The following is a 17,807-nucleotide window of genomic DNA, read 5'->3' on the forward strand; positions in this document are numbered from 1 at the left end:
GATGATAACAAAAAAAGTCCTGTCAAGCAGATATGGCACACTGTAAAGCTGCCACCTCTTTTCCTTATCCAACCAAAGCTTAGGTGTCTTCTCTCCCGCTGAGTTGCCTTATCCTCCTAAAGCATCTGTTTTGGAAGCCAGGCGGCTTAAGCAGAGATTAAAAAGGAGTGCTAAAGTTCTTGCAGGGATGGCACAAAACACAAGTCTTGGCTTGTATTTTGGCACCAGGACCTACATGTAAGGGGGTTTACAATTATCAGCGACACATCTATCAGGCAGCTGAGACAGCAGGTTTACTTTGACTTATCTCTACTCCATTTCCGTTTGGATCATTTGCTTTCGTTGACTTTACTGGAGTGTGTGTACTGTTAATGTGCCATTACCACTTCCACTGTTTTCAAGAAATGCTGAAGCAACCGGCTGTTGTAGATGGTGCTAGGACTGGCATTTATTACCCAATCAATATCTAACTTAATCTAATTTAGTGGGAAGTAGTGAACTCTTTCAGGTTCCCTCCCCCTCTCATTGAGCAGGCTAGAAAGGCCTCTCATTCTCCCTTTCTATTGCCAGGCTTTTCATCCCACAGACAGATACAATGTTCCCGAAGCCCTGCAGTGACTGTTCTCACGCTTTCTCCCTCTCTGTTGTGGAGAAAACAAAAAAGAGGGGTCTTTCCAGAGTGATTTCTTTCTCTTTCCACCAGTGTGTGTGTGTGTGTGTGTGTGTGTGTGTGTGTGCGTGTGTGGGTAGAGGGTGATGCTGGAGTGGGGGCAGCCATCCAGCCACCAGCCCTCAAGTGTAGCTGTTCTAAAATCTACCCAATCACAGCAACATGTGCTGGATGAAATCAGTGTTTTGAGTCAAAGTGAAAGGGTAAGATCTGAAGCTCTGCTGTAGAGCATGTGCCCGGACTACAAGCCCTGTTTAATCACATATTAAACACATACCATGTAACATTCCACAGTCTGGGACCATGATGGCTAATTCATCATCCTAGACTATTTTCAGGAAATATAGATTGCAGCAAAGCCCCCCCTGAGGGTCAGGTCTAACTACGTTTATTTCTAATTATCCTTCTTTCCTGTTGCTGTTGCTGATTTATTTACCTCCCTTTTAACCAATTTGTAGTCCCCTTTCATTTTTAATTCATACACTCTTCATTGCATCAGCGGTAATGGGGGCATCGCTGGACCACATGCTGTGCTACTACCAACTCAAACAGGTAATTCCTATGCAAATCTTACATGAGAAGTAAAGGCGGCAGACAAAATCCATCTCAAAATGTTTTAACATCAAAGACTGTTCGCGGAGCTCTGGAGTGGCCACGCAGAGCGAAAAAGATTATTGTAAGATATACATTGTTCCCAAGGTTTGATTAATCAGTAGCCAGACATGGAGTTCCAACTATTTGATTAATTTGTGATCATAAGATGTAAATTATTTCCCCTTTTGATAAATTGAGAACAACATGGCTATAAATTAATCAAAGCCTGGAATCTAATTATTTCTTTTGGCCACTGGGATATGTATACATGCGCGCGCACACACACACACACACACACATATATACATTCACATAAACATACACACACAAACATATATACATACATATACTCATATGTGTGTATATATGCCATCTGTAATCTTGTTGATTGGCTCACAGATGGCGTGGCTATCAGCTAATAACCTCAGCCTAATGGTGCCAGCTTGATGTGACAGTAGGGCACCGAGCTCAGGAGCAACCATCTATCGACCTGTAATGCTTAACCCCACCACCACCTCAAGTTTTCACACGTGTCAATTTACATTCATCAAACAAGTATAACAAATACAGATTTGTTCCAATTTCCACTGATTTCTTTGCAGAGCTTAGTGGATACTGATTGCAGTTCAAATTACCACTACTCACTATCATCAGCAAAAGCTGGTTACCACCTACGGTCATGTCTGAAAATTACATCCAGTGACATTGTAGTGCATGTCCCATTTACTTTTCTTTCTTTTTTTTTTTTTGCAATCAAGCCTAATCTCCGATTGCCCTCGTGGTTGGTTGGTTGGTTGGTGTGTGTGTGTGTGTGTGTGTGTGTGTGTGTGAGAGTCACGCCCCAAATGAAGCTGTCAAACATACAAATCAATAGGTTGGAGTCTGATATGGTGTGTTTGACTCAAAAGCAGCTACACGGAACCATTGTTCTGACTCCAATGCTAAGACAGACAATTCCTCATTGTCAGTTGGTGAGACATGACATTCACAGCACACCTCTGACAAAAGGACTTTGTGTCTTTTGCTGAGGACCTGAAAACTCTTTCAGGCAGCTGATTTTGTCATAGATAAAAACTGTCATTGCTGTTTATAGAGTTATTAAATAATGTTGAAAAGAGCAGTCACATCCTTTCTACAAAATCAACAAGACGGATTACAAGTGTCATGCTGTTTCCTCTCTGTCCTGCCTCCTAGAATAAAACAGTGAGGATATGTAACCAGTTCGTCATTATAGTCTCTCAGCTTTCAGCCACAGATTAAATCTGTGTTGTTTGAGTGCTGCTGAGAGTCTTCCTACATCCTTTTTTTTTTTTTTAATGAATTAACAACACATCAAATGTTTTAGTTGATATCTTCTCTTTTTTCCCCGCTTGCCCCAATTTCTATCCGTTTCAGAACTTGAAGGGTTTTCTACTCGCAGGGCAACCTTTGGCATAAACAACCTGTCATTTAATGTCACTTTAACGTTGACACTCCCCCCTTCTATTTTTGTGTCATTGTTTTCACGCCTGCACAACATACTTGACCTAGGTAGCTTTATTTAAGATGTGAGACAATGGATATTTTTTATACAAAGAAAATAAGATTAGCACCCATCCCACATATTCCCTTTATGAGTGCTTTAAGTACTTGAAACCTGCACTAATTCCCCATGCACAGTACAAAGATCAACCGTATACATAAACATAAATCGTGCTGTAATTATTTTTGTTGGATATTTTAGTTGTGATATGAATCATTGTAGCATTTCATTTCCAATGACAGAAGTTAAAGCGATTATGTATTTATGTAAATGCTTTGATGGTTTTGATTTCATGATACGTTGCTATAATTTTAAGAATAAAAAAAATGCAACTCTTGTCATTTGGATAAAACGGAGCTCTAGATTGGCTATAGAGAGAAAAAAATACAAACATCTTGTGGCCTCAAGATAGAATTTGGCCACTCTTGTAAAGGTTATTGCTGTTTTGGTAATATTTCAGTGAATTGTGCAGCCTTAGCGCTTGTTAAATCTTAAAAAAAAAAAAATTTGAGGCCACAGGTATTTGGAGAGATTTGAGAGATTTTTAACATCTTAATCTGGAAACTGCATACACAAGGCTTTTAAGCCCAAGTGCAGGACCACACATTTGGTCTACACACAGTTTCTGAGAGGGGAACCTGGGATCTCACCAAACCTTGAGTGATCAAACTTCAATACAAACCAACACAGAGGTGGGCTGCATGCATCAGTTTGTTGCACTTTGTTTAGCACCAAATACTCAACAGTGGATGAGGTCACGGCCGAGAGGACGGCCTCAGCAGGTTCTATGTTTTGCAGCAGGGCCTGGCGGTGCATTAGAAATAAAGTTAGATTGTCCTGAAAGGGGCTTGTGCGAGTTACGGCGAGCTGGTCCTGCTCCTGGTCAGCTCACGCTCATTGTGGGTCTTTGAGCCCATCATTGCTTTGCTGTTCCTTTCACAAGATTTATTTCAAAATGTTGGACCATCTGATCCAGTCAGCAAAATTAAGTTTCTGTAAAACTCTCACGCAACGATCATTTCTGCAGATAATCAGTTCCAACCAGACTCCAACTGTCTGGAGCAGACAGTGTGCACCAGGTTTAACTGTCAACGCACAACTTTAGTCAATGTACAGAGTTACTGCACTATCTCCCAAACACCTTGATGAGATGTGTAGTGACTTGGGTTTTTGAACATATTTTTTACATCTGGCATGTAAAGAAATCTAGATCAAAATGCTCCAGAGATGAAATGAAAGTACATCCATCTGTGGCATATATTCCACACTGTATACTGGAAAGGAGCAGCTGTAATATCTCCCTGTACCAGTCTCCCTATCCCATCTCTATTAATATGCAAACATCTGCTTCCTCTCTTTGCAGGGTGAAAATTTTAAGTTCGCTCAACAGCATCTGTAAGCCAACAGTCTTCAGCTGGGATTTGACCTGCTAAACACCCACCAGCTGTTGACCCTGTATGGATGGTGTGTGACAGAGCACCACTGGAGATGACAACTCTTACTACATTGGTCACTTAAGTCTGTTTTCCCAGGAATCTCTTTATTCATTATACCTATATTCCCTGTCTCTCTGGCAATCTGAGGAGTTGTGAAGGTCGCGCATTGCTCCTTGACGTAATCGTGTTGTCGTCCTTTCTTTCCAAGGTCACAAGCAATTGTGTTTCTGCCAAAGCTCAAGAGATTGAAGAAGAAAAAAAGCTTTGTGGTATCTTCATTGTACAGAACAAGCATGTAGAATGCAATACAAAAGGGGTTCCTTTCATTGGCCAGTGACAAACTGCTGTTCGTGGAACCGCAAGGAAAAATCAATACAGTGCAAATGCAGCCCTCTGTCCTTTCACACTACCACCTGTCCTCCATTCTGTCATTTCTATCTCTTTGGAGCATTTTGTCAACACTCAGACAAGCTCCACTGTTATCACCTCCCATTACTCTGCCCCAGCTTTCATCCACATGAGTTCAAGATTTAAGTGCAGTCCGTGTTTTTCATGTTATGGGACCTTCCTGCATAGATGTGTTGTCTTTCTGACTGGAGAGAAATTCTGCGAGTTGTACTGCTGTTGATGTTTCCTGCTGATCAGACGCATAATTTCTGGAGTCTCCCGCTGCGATGGTGATGAATATGATACCAATAGTTCAGGCTAGAATTCTTTGTCTTTTTGCATTTGAAACAAAGTTCTTTTGGCCTAATGTGCTTCAAAAACAAACCCTTTCCCCAACAGTTTGTCACAAAGATCACATCCAGTCCAGATATTTGGGATCACAGTTCACAAGACATGGAAAAGCCTAAATCTTAAATTCAATTCCAAGTGGCTTTAAAAAACAAAACAAAAACTGGCCTTTAGCTGTGGTAACCCTGAAGAAGTAGTTAGTGGGTTCATGAAATCCTCAGGTCAACACAGGAGAGTTGGAGAGTTTGCCATTGATTTGATGTATCATTCCCTCCTGCCAGACTTGCTGCTATTGGACATGCCTATGTGTTGTCATTTTTCAGCTTGGGCAGAGAGCACGCGCCGATAGCAATCCCCTCACAACTGAAAGGGACTGACGTCCCAGGTCACCTAGTATGTCTTATGTGTAGGGGCCTTTATGTTCATCAACCTGCACTATTTATTGGCAGGAATATGAAATGTATTTCATATAGTCTGACCAGAGATGGGGATTACACTGACTGACCAGAAATTTTTATCCTGGTCATGGCCTTTGAAATAGATGCGGCTTGAGAGAGGAGTTTTTCATTTAGATCTGCCTGCTGAAAGCTTTTGCTCAGCAATACAACAAGAGAGAGAGACATGACTATCACTGGCAAGCAGAGATGGGGTGACAAGGGCTGAGGTATGCTCAAACATAAAGCAAGACTGTAATTGCACAGCAGGAAGCATGTGACAACGTCTCTTCATCCACATTGTTTATGCATGTATTTCCAGCCCTGTGCTGTTGAACACTTTGCATTCAAAGTTATATAGGCAGCAGTCAGCAGGATGGACAGAGATGTGGATGCACCTTTGTTTCTACAAGCAGACTTGTCAGTTAAATGGTTATTTACCTGCATATAATCAGTACATGGATTGGTACCTGACTCAGGAACAGGAGACATGTTATGTACCGGAATACAATTTCCTGAATGCACCAGCAATTTAGCCTTTGTGTTATTGGACACTGTTGGTCAGGGATGCATTGTACGCTGCCAATAATTTTTGGTGTATTTCAACTTTTCCTGACATCGTCATTCTGTGTCCTCAAATTGTTTTTGTGAATGTCAATGACTATGTGTACTTGTGTTTACAAACTTGCTTGCCTCAAATTGCCCCTTCTGAGATGTATTTTTGATTTGAATTGAACTGAACTTTCAACGGCATGTTTTTCTGCAGCTTTTTCAAACTTCTCATTGTGATTGGTTTATGAACCAGATTCATTCTTTTGACTTTGGAAAGAGAATTTGACAACCAAAGTCCAAACCTACAGTACAGTCGGCTATTGTGCCAGAGTCTCCTTCTGCTGTGGAATATAGTTGACCTACCCTAACCTAAGGTTAATAATGGCATTTAGTTTCTAAATTTGAAATTAACAGGATGTGGGACTTAAGCTCTCAAAATGGTGGCATGAAAAGTACATTAATTCTTTCAATAAAAGTTTGACTATATTTAGATCTGTTCCTTGTGGAGGTGCTAGAAGGCATCAGACATCATTTTACCCTTTTATTCACTTCACGGTGTCTTGAGGTGCCACTTTGTAGGAAAACAGAAATGTCATACCACAACACTTTTGCACCACGGGGTTCCTCGGTTAAATGGCCTCATATTCCTTGGCTTGTTATACGACCGTGCAGAGCAATCATCACATAAAATGCATCCCATGTCTGCAGATGTGCCACCGTGTTTAACAGCTGGTACTAATTTCAGTGACCTGGTGGAATCCTTTGGTTTTCCCCGTCCACATGGTGGGGAAAAAGTAAACATTTATCTTGAGACCATGTCTTTTTTTTTTTTCTCGTGTGCAAGGGTCCATGTTTTATGACTCTTACATGGGCAGTTATCCTCAAATACAATTAAAACCATATGCACCAGACTTCTCAAGCCAAAATGCAGCTTGAACTTAGTTATTTGATGAATATATGTTGTATGCTGTTTAGTAATATTCACTTATGTGACACTCTGCTTACTCTCTCACCATGAGTGAAAGTGGAGTTTACTTGTCACACAGGGAGTTGCATCTCTTCATAACAGTACAAAAACTTGTTTGGATATATTTTGAGTAATGTCATGCTAGAGGTTATGAGAAAATTGCTTCTCCTGCAAATACTGTAAGTGTGAGAAACTTATTTATTCATAACTAACCCACATTTTAAGTATTTCCTCAGCTAGAATAAGGGAATGATTAATTTCTGTACTTTGTGAATGGTAAATGAACTCAAACTATGTCAAGTTTTTTTTTTTCTCTACCTTTATGCCTATCAAAGTGCTTTACAATGATGCCACATTCACACACTGGTGGTGGAAGCTGCCACGTCAGGTGCCAAGGCCTTCATTAGGAGCAGTTTGGGGCACAAAGTCTTATTCAAGGACACTCTGACTTGGTTCTCAGGAGACAGCCTTCTCTCTGGGACAATTGTTTAGTATATTTGTTGCATTTATCCTTGAAACCTTCCAAATGAATCAACCTTATTAAATGACCGAGACAGCTTGCAGGATGAAGCTGACTCCTCACTGGAGATTTATTTCTCCTCCCTGTGTAGCAGTGTCAACTGTTATGAGAAAGTGATTCATGTTTCAGATATTACAATAACTTCTGTCCTTTCTTTGACCTTGCTGCATGTTTGCCTTGTAATTGTGGTGTGGGAAACTTTGAAAAAAAAAAAAAAAAAAAAAAAAGCTCCTCATTCCAAGTCCCAGAGGAGGCCAGGAACCAAGGGAGTTTCCTTCTCAAACCACCACTGATCAGAAACCACATCAGAACTCATCAGATTTCTCTGAATCGCAGAAAAACACAACTCTAATTATCCTTTGAAATGTGAACAATCTGAAGACCAAAATAAGCTGCGGGACTTCCTATTTTTGCTTAAAGATCTGGTTTAGATTGATGGTGGGCTAGAGCTTGCCAGTGGAGCCAATTTTAGTGCTGTAACATTGGTGTTGTTTATTTACCCATGTGCTCTAACCACAAACTTCCCCCTCTTGTGTCCAATAAGTAGACTTAATAGCAAATGTATCTCAAAACTGTGCTATTTTCAGTCCTTTTTATTGGGTTTTATGGCAGAATGTTTGACCATATACTTGTTTGTTTTACACTGACAGGAAATTACAAAAAGCTGCAGCTCTTTTTGCTAAAACTCTAAGATTTTAATTTTTATATTTCATTGAGGAAATAACAACCTAGTTATATTACAGAGAATGGTTTGTTTTTGTTTTTTCTGTAAGAGGGACATCCAAGAGGATAAACACACCAACAGACAGGGCATCCAATCAATGATTTACAGTATAAAATAATTTAAATAATATTTCAAAGAGTACATTATTTACGAGCTTTATAATTATTCTAACATAGTTTACACAGTGTTTCATGCTAGTAAAATGACAAAGAGGTCATTGGATATTACCTTTATCATAAATCATTATAACAAGCTTATCCTGGATCTACCACAAATGATCCAATCACATTATTGCTGAGGTTCAGCAGACAACAATGCAAATCTTTCTTGTGTTTTGAGGTGGCGCATTTATTCAAGATAAACTAAAAACAGGACTGGTACAAAAGAACGTCCAAATTAAAAGTCCATAAACTAAAAACCTTCATGGTCCAAATGGGACTGTAAAAGTCTCCTCAAATTACACATTTGTGGCTCTAATTTACAGCTTATTATTTGGTTCAGTTGCCACCAAACTGGTTTAATTTGGTCCGATTTTGTTTGGGTTATTGACAGACAATAACTGCGGGATGCATGTAGCATGCATATAAACACCCTGGGCATATCAACCACAGCAGCTCCAGGGCTCTTTGACGTAGATGCAACAGGTCTAAAGTCTCTAGGTGCTTAGTCGGACTGCGATCTGGTTAATGTTCAGGTGGTAACATAAGACTTCTATCATATTTATACTTCTCAACAAAAACATGCAATGCCCTTCAGAGCTCTGAGGACAGAGGCGCTGCTATCCCACAGCAGACAAATCCATCCATCCATTGTCATCTTCCTCTTATTCTTACACATTAAGGGTCGCGGGGGGGCTGGAGCCTATCCCAGCGTCAACGGGCGAGAGGCGGGGTTCACCCTGGACAGGTCGCCAGTCCATCACAGGGCCAACATAGAGAGACGAACAACCATTCAAACTCACATTCATACCTATGGTCAATTTCGAGTATTTTATCAGCCTAGTCCCCAATTGCATGTTTTTGGACTGTGGGAGGAAGCTGGAGTACCGGAGAGAACCCACGGGGAGAACATGCAAACTCCACACAGAAAGATCCCGTGCCCGAGCCGGGACTCGAACCTGGAACCTTCTTGCTGTGAGGCCACAGTGCTAACCACTGCACCACCGTGCAGCCCAGCAGACAAATCATCAAGCATAATTAAGGAAACCAAAACTCAAAATTGAATCCTCTTTGTATACAGCAACTTTGTCTACGTTTGTAGCGATCACAACGCAGAACGATGGAATTGTGGTTCTAACTAGTTACGACTGCTACGGTGTAAGACAAAAACAGAAATACATGCAAACCTAACACTTAATTTCCTGAAATCATGAAGGAAAGAGCCAGACAAATGCATCTGGATGATTCTTGTACATGTACATTTTTGTCAGTGTGATTTAGAATGAAGGACCCAAATGCACCCAAACCATCCAGATACATTTCTAAAGGATCATTTGTCATGTTCCTCAAGTTTAATCTGTCACCTCTCTGTATCTTAGGTAAACTTCTGATTCAATTGCAATTTCAGAACAGAGAGTTATGGGTCAATGTTTGTGTGTTCCCTGCAGGCTCTGTCTGCAGTCTTGCTGAACCCACCTTGCTACTCTTTAATTCACTTTCACCATATGGATCATCAATTTTGAATAATGCTCTAGCTGAGTCGAGATACAACAGCCTGGAGTTAAATGCTGCCGTCTTGTTGTGTGCTGATTGACAGGTTTCACCTAAAAATAGCCTAAACATAAAAATGCCACAGACCCATTTGAAAGACACATAGTGCTTTTATACCATGAAATTTTCCAGCAGCGATACCGAGGCCAGTGAGTATATATTCTTATTTATGCCATCACGTTTTCTGATTAGGGCGGATGTGAAGTATTCTTCAGCGCAGGTAATGGATTCTGTCAGTGTGTTCGCATTCTGGCTACTTATTACTCTTCACACATTTGCCCATCAATATCAAAAGGCCTCAGTGGTGAACAAAAATACACCGGAATTTCAGCAACTTCCACAAATGTCTCAAAGAGCTCTAATCAAAACAAGTCAATATACATCACTGCTCCTGAGGAAAAATGGAGGCCTGCAATTTTCTGTACAAATTGCGTGGGGGGGGGGGGGGGGGGGACTTACAATATTCCTCAGAGTGCACATAGCGTCTCCAGTCATCACATGTTCTATAGATAGAGCACTGGTGTTTCATGGAGATCTGTTGATTGCACAGTACAGAGGAAGGGAACATAACAAGTTTTTGAATTAAGCAATATACTGCTCAGTTCTTCAAATCTATGTAACAGAACAAATTCTCAAGTAGCTCCAATCAGCGTATGCTCATGAAACATTTATATGACATCTTACGGAAAGTTATGCACAATTTTTCATGCATAATTCTTTGAATGTCCAGTAAAACAAATGCCTGCTCAAACCCCTGCAACTGGACCGTCAAGCAAAATGTCAAACATTCCTTTTATTCTTACTGGAAAATGCAATTTTTGAGAAGTTACACATTATAGGATACTGTGGTTAAGGTATAGTTAGGACCACTTGGTTAGACATAGAGAAAAAGAATAGTTTGGATGAAAATAAAAACATATACCGTACATAACAGCTTCAAAAAGATGGCTGCATAAAAAAAAAAAAAAAACGTTTTGGAAAGTTTTTCTTGCCAGAAAATCAGCTGTAAATGTCCTAATATATCACTAAAAACACCCAGTTCCAGAAAGACAAATGCAAAATTTCTGATGTTTTACTTAAGATATAATTTTTTTTCACCCCAAAAGTGGCTCTAAATGTACTGACGTTTTTCTTACAATACATGGTATTGATACAAAAATGGTTGGAAATGTACAAACCTCTTACTAAAAAAAAAAAAAAAAAAAGTATCAAAACATTTTATCAAATATTTGGCTGTAAATACATAATGTCTTGCAAAAGCACTTTGTTTTGTTGCCAGAAAGATAGCTGCTGTTACACCTGGTATTTATGGCAGAAAGGTGGCTGCAGATAACGCCTCGTTGAAAACACAATTTTATCAGCTAAAATGTACGCATATCTTGCTAAAAACACGTGGTTCTGTCACCAGAAAGATGGCTGCAAATGTCTTCACATCTTGCTCCGGACTCTGACCTTTGACTTGACCACCGCATTAGGAAATAATTGAAACATATGGAGGAGAATAGACGGCTTGTCCCACTATTGACCATTGCACAGAAGAATGTGAATGACAGTCACGGTTTCCATTGTTGGCATGTGATTGAGGTCATGACACTTTCTCATTAGATCTTATTTCATGTTTGAGCACTCTGGGAAATTGATTCATCGATGTGATGACCTGGAAGCCCACCAGTGGTGGTTGGGTCGGTGGGACATATTAAACAGCTGTTTTGTATCGCATGAGAGAGGAAACAAAGGCAGACTCCAGTGAGGAATTGTTTCCACTGATATAATCAAAACAACAGATTAAAATGGAAGTAAGAAGGTTAGCGCTGACGTCAAAAGTCATCAGTGACATCCTGCGTAATGTCCTGCACTTTGTGAATGACTCTGGTAAGACCAGGAGTTTGCGTCATCTTCTCTAGAGTGGGTACAAAAAAAAAAGGCTTGCCTTCTGCCAAGATGAGCGGCTCTGTCTCAATAAATTGTATTTTTGTGTCAGAGAGGCATGTGGGACCCTTGCCTAATGTAGCGTAAACGTTTCTTTTGTGGAGCCTCCAATTCATTGTATCAGCCTGTCAAAGCTAAACTGGGGGAAATCTCAGTGAGCAATGGAAACAGAAAGGGAAGAGAGGTCAGGGGGCTGAGCTTGTTCCAGAAAACAACATGTGCTCTTTTCAAAAGATAAAAATCTGAGCTTGACTGAATCTTGGACATTTTCTTGAGATTTTTTTAAGGGAGATACATGTGGAGTTGATTCAGTTTTGGGAATAATGGATGGAATTTTGGGGCTTCCAGTGAACTGAGCTGATATCAGGGGCCAAAGCTTCCCCTTCCTTTTATTGGGTTGCATTTACGGTCCAATTAGCAACTTGAGACACAAGAATGGCATTTGAATCTGACATCATCAGATTGAGATCAGGATCAATTCCCTTGTTCCTCGACTTTCATCCAAATCCAGTCACATTTTTTGACTTAGGCTGCAAGCACACAGACAAAGCAAACTGGAGTGCACTTGGAGCGCACATACCTCCGGCAAGGTCACGTCAGCCAAACCCAATGCAGGGAAGAAAAAAAAAGCCATTTTAAATAAATCTGCCCCAAATTGATGTGGCGTCTTCCTTGGCCTACTCTACCCTTCTGTCATACTTTACAAAATCCTGCTAACTGCCAGACAAACACATTCAATCCCATCACTTCCTTGACAGCAGTAATAACTGTCACATGATATCAGATGGGTTGAAAGATTGTATTTCAGTATTGTATCATTGTTTGGTTTGTTTTTTGCTTTGTTACCTGCATGGAACCCAAGCTGCTCACTTCAACAATACTGTCCCTTCTCATTCATATGCAGATATGTTAATTAAGTTCATACAATAAATTTCATGCAGCACAACAGGACAGAGAATGATAAGTCTTCAAACAACCTGAGTGGGTGTGCCCACCATTGCAGACAAATAGCTTACTCTATATTTCCATATCAAGACAGCTTCTCCATCTCGATTGTTATTTTTCAATATTGCAATGTCACGCCACAGCCATCAAATGCACAAGTATTATTTTCTACTTAAACCCATTTAAACAGCTTTAATCTGGTATTCTTGCTCGTGTTGGAGAAAAAGTCAATTGTATTTTGTCTAGTTTAAAACAACTATTCCGAACATGAGTCCCATTACATTTCCTATTCATTTTGCTTCCTACAGTCTAAATCAAATTCAACCTATTGACAAAGCAGATAGAAAGGCCTGGTAAACAAAATAAGATGTTGTGCTCTGCCCCCTCATTAAATACAACGGGTCCATTGAAAATCAACAATGTATTGATGGGAACATGCTACTTGTTGCCAGACAGTTGGCTTAAAAGAATTAAAGTTGAAGTACTTGCTTTTATTTTAATGCATTTTAAAGTCAATGACTTCACCATAACAGATTCTTTTTGCTGAGGATGAAATGACGAATCGTGCCGCCTGTAATATCACCAGAAGCATGTATGTGGTGACTCCAGATAGTCTAATGTAGGAAGAAACCCCATGCTGCTGGTATTCCTCCCTGTCCTTATTATTCCAATATAAAACCCATCAGCTTAGCTCGGAATGCAAGACAGCGTTCTTTGTTGTGGGAGATTGTCGCCATGCTTGGGACTGATATGGTTGTGTGCTTTTATTTTACCCAACACTCCAGTGGGTCCATTGTGATTCAGCAGTCATTATCAATGCCCAACACATGTCGGCCTGCCTCTAACTGTCCTAGTAGCACACTGACCACAACAGGGAACCAAACACACTAATCCACTGCGGCCTCCAAATGGATCCTGAACAATTGCTTGGCATTTCCAGCACTCACATGAGATTGCTAAGAATATGTCTTATTCTGCAGAAGGAAATAACGGGGACAACAACATATTTTCGCCCATTTCTGAATGCAGGATGGATTAATCTGATGATCCTCTCAGCATTTCAACAGCAAACACTTCATGGACATATACTTTGAAACATTAGTCATGACATATTTCAATCCACTATTATGAGATCTCTACATATTAATGCTCCAAGACTCGAGGGTTGCCCTTCACAATCCAATCGCCCTGTTCCTGTCTTTGCGTTTACTCACTGGGGAGGGTGTCAAAATTGAGCCGATTATTACGCTAGGAAATCAAGCCATCTGACATGTCGATCAATGGCTGCCTTGACTGATGGGTCTCCTATCTAGATGAACGGCCCCCTGGAGGGATGCTCGCTCTGACTCACTGCTGTTACAGAGACGGGGGATTAGGCAGTGCTGATTGTCAAGGTCGCCTCGCAGCCACAGAGATGATGTGATGTATCAGACCAAGCCGAAGGTGATGGTACAGCAAGACCTGACCACTGACTGAGGGGTACAGAAAATAAGGACTCCTCTTTACAAATGTTGAGGTTTTATGTATAGAGAGCAGGTTTTTCATGACAACTGTTGTTCATTAAAAAAAAAAAAAGACCCATGAGAGATCTGGCAAATGCCCTTGTGGTTTCTTGAAGACCCTCGGGGGCGAACTGCTCATTGTGTTGTCCTCCAGCGAGCACAGGCCAGATGTCCCTCATTCTGGAGAAAATATATGGGGAGAACTTGACACAGAATCTAGCCTGGAGATGTTTGGATTGTACACTGATAATACTGGTCATCTGTTGGACTTCAACATAAAGGTCACATGGAATAGCTCAAGTGAAGTCAGTACATTGAACGGATAAGTCTATCATACATACTGTATGCACACAAGGACAAGTTAGATAATACACAGAAAGAAGGATTCTTCTTTAGATGGATGCTAGGGGCTATAATGACAGCACTGTTGGTCAGCTCCCTGGTCTTTTACAACTTTAATCCATAGAGCCACCTCATTCTTTCTTTGTCCTAAAGAGCCATTACTGAACCAACATGCAACCGTAAGATGGTTAAAAATTATATCTGCTTAACATCAGCATGTAAGCATCATCAGTAGTGAGCATATGAGGATGCTAACCGTAGCCTCAAATAAGCATTGCCTAAAAGTCCTGATTCAGTTGCAAAATACACCTGTATTCAAAAAATTGTTAACTTAGACATAGTTGGCTTAGAAAACAGAGTAATGTACTGCAAACTATCATGACTGAACATGTTCAGGGCACATTCACTCATGCTCAATGTGCAGCAACATGCGCCTCCCTGCAGGATGAACCTCAAGCTAAATGCTGGACATTCTCCTCAGTGGAAAATGCAGTATTCTAAGAAAAGCAAAGCAGCAAACATCCTCAAGTTATTCAAGAAACATCTTTTTGTCTAGAGACATCTTAATCACAATTGTGTGGATTATCAATAAACTATATACATTTTACATGCAAAAATTAGTTCATTTTCCTCTTAGATAACTAGAAAACGAAATGGAGAATCATCTCGAGTGACTTTACAATTTACTGAGCTCATGTTTGTTGCATAGCCCAAAACTGTCAGTGCACTGTTGCACAGTGTTGCTGTTGCTGTATGCACTAAATTGCTGTGTTGCGTTAATTAATAAACACCATATTTCTTCATTTTCTGTCTAATTATCAATTGCAGGTCTAGGCCTATGATTAATGCATATTTATTCTCGCTTTAGCCTAGTTTGTATGAGTTTCATTTGTTACACGTTTGGTAATGTCAGAGGTAAATTCAGAACTGCAAATTTTGATTCAGACAGTTCTAGCACAATAAATGACACTCTTCACTTGACTCCTTTTATAATTTGCATGTATGGTATTTAGGGCAGAATGCATCACATCTGCCACCTGGAAAACTGGTGCAAAATCCTCAGTCATGGCTTTTTTTTTTTTTAAACACAAGCAGCACGCACAAAAAAAAATGTGTTCTGCTAATTTCTGCCGTTTGAAGTGATCACCTCCTCTTGGAATCCCCAAACCAGGACAGAAACCTTCAAAAATGCTGAGTGTCAGTGCCTTGATCTAACTGCATGACTGACAAGAGGGGGTGTTAACAGGGTGGAGAAGTAAACGCAAACTGTTTGAAGAGTTATGGTTTGGGACTCCCTCGGTTCAACTCGCTGCATCTGCTGCTTAGTAATTGACATGACATGAATTATACCTTATAGGATTGCTACAAGTTCAAAGCAGCCATCTTGGTACAAACACGGCACCGTTACAAATGCAAGCTGACACTACAAACATTTCTACACTCTCTCTCGCTCTCTCTCTACTGCATTCATTGTGAACGGCTCTTCCCAGGTGCTTATCCTGGTCTACACTGCTGCCGACCATGTTCTTTGTTTCTCCTTCCCCTTTCATTCTCCATCGAGAATAAATACAATTATCGCATAATGGGATCCCCTTTGATAAAAAGCAGTCTTCTGTCATTCTGTTGGAAGTGCCAGAGTGTTGGATGGTGAGAAACTCCAGGTTAAGTACTTTCTTTTATCACTCCTCCTTTTTATATGCAAATCAGCCTGCCCGCCCATCTATTTACTGTTGCAGGTATTCAGACAGGACCTCAAACCGTGCCAGCCGCAGACCGCAGCCTGCCATCCAGCGCCAGCATGGGACTTGAAATAGATTTGATTAGGTTTCAAAAATACGCCTTTGATCTCACGTTTGTTAGGCAAATGCAGCCACATGACAATATGCTTGAGAGGATGGAGTGATTCTGCTGGCATTTACAAAATAATGGACAATCTAATTGTACTGTAATGCTGGGTGTGCAGAGTTATTAATTTGTGAGAATCAGTGAGCCAGAAACTGGCTTCATTTGCATCCAGTTCTGACAGGTTGAGAGAAAAGGCAATGATTTGGCTTCAAACAAATATGCTGTTGCCTATAGATAATCAGCACTCTGCTGCTGCTGCGTGGCACAAACTCAGTACCTGCTGTCAAGATGAATAGACTGTCATTTTGTCAATAAATATGAAATGCAGGGCCAGAGGTTTTCAATAATTAGATTTACTATGACATACAAGAATGCTCATTGCTGACCACACTTCTGTAAATTCACAGTACTGGAACTGATTTGGTATTTTCAAGGAGCGAGGGAGAGAGTAAGTGAGTGAGAGAGCAAGAGAGAGAGAAAACACTTGCTTTCAGCTGCAGTCATTGAAATTCAGGCAAGGGTGCTGTCAAGAATGAGCACAGACAGACCAATATACAAAAGCATAATAATTCTAGCAATCTGACAGCTACCATTACAATCTTTAAATGACACACTTTTTGTCCTTCCCCCTTTCAAAAATGTTCACCAGTAACACCAGAAATGAGCCACTGTCATTTTAAATGTTGAATGATACATTATAAACTGCAATGACCAGACCGTGAGACAAGTATGTGTGTGTGTGTGTGTTTTATAAACATACAGCAGAATATATTATTACAGGCTATAGTGGAAGGAGGCAGGACTCACCACAGGGAGCTCAAATCAGGCTCCAGACCTAGTGATTGAAGTGAAAGAATTTTATATTAGGTACCAGAAGGACATAATGCATAACTTATTAATATGATTTGGGTAAAGATGGGATTAAGTAGCATTGAAGAATTTTACTGTTTATCAATTTTTCAGGAGTCCCAAACTGATAAAAGCCTTGGAATAAACCATAATGTTTTAGTAGTTGTAGTCAGAGGTCATGGCAAAGCGATGTTTGGCTACTTTGGTTAGATAAATAAAAGATAACTACTCAATTCAGAGAAATGCCGCAAATTTTCTGGGAGCTGAGCAACATTTATTGCACTCCATTGAGGGAAACATCCAGGAAAAAAAAAACATGCCAGGATCTACTGCACAGTTTCTACCTTTACTTTAGGAGACAGCGGGGGGAGGCCCAAGGCATAGCAGGCCCATTACAAGACCATTCAGTCACGAATATAAAAAATAAACATTTAAGTGTATAAGTGCAGTAACAAACAGAATCAACAGTGACAATTTAGAAAATTGCATACACACAATGTTCAGGCAATTCATTGATCTCCATATTAGCTTT

At 40.3% G+C, this 17,807-nt stretch overlaps 1 long non-coding RNA gene across 1 annotated transcript in view; it reads right to left on the reverse strand.

Moving 5' to 3' along the window:
• LOC147261920 (uncharacterized) overlaps nt 1-17,266 on the reverse strand; it is a 59,019-nt gene extending 41,753 nt beyond the window's left edge. Inside the window, exon 1 of the long non-coding RNA XR_015115897.1 lies at nt 17,234-17,266. This is a non-coding gene — a long non-coding RNA (uncharacterized LOC147261920). The remainder of the gene's footprint in view (nt 1-17,233) is intronic.
• Nucleotides 17,267-17,807: the final 541 nt, after the last annotated feature.

This window comes from Aulostomus chinensis, chromosome 5, assembly GCF_037954235.1.
Source record: "Aulostomus chinensis isolate RoL2024-O1b breed Wild chromosome 5, RoL_Achi_v1.0, whole genome shotgun sequence".
NCBI classification, from domain to species: Eukaryota; Metazoa; Chordata; class Actinopteri; order Syngnathiformes; family Aulostomidae; genus Aulostomus; species Aulostomus chinensis.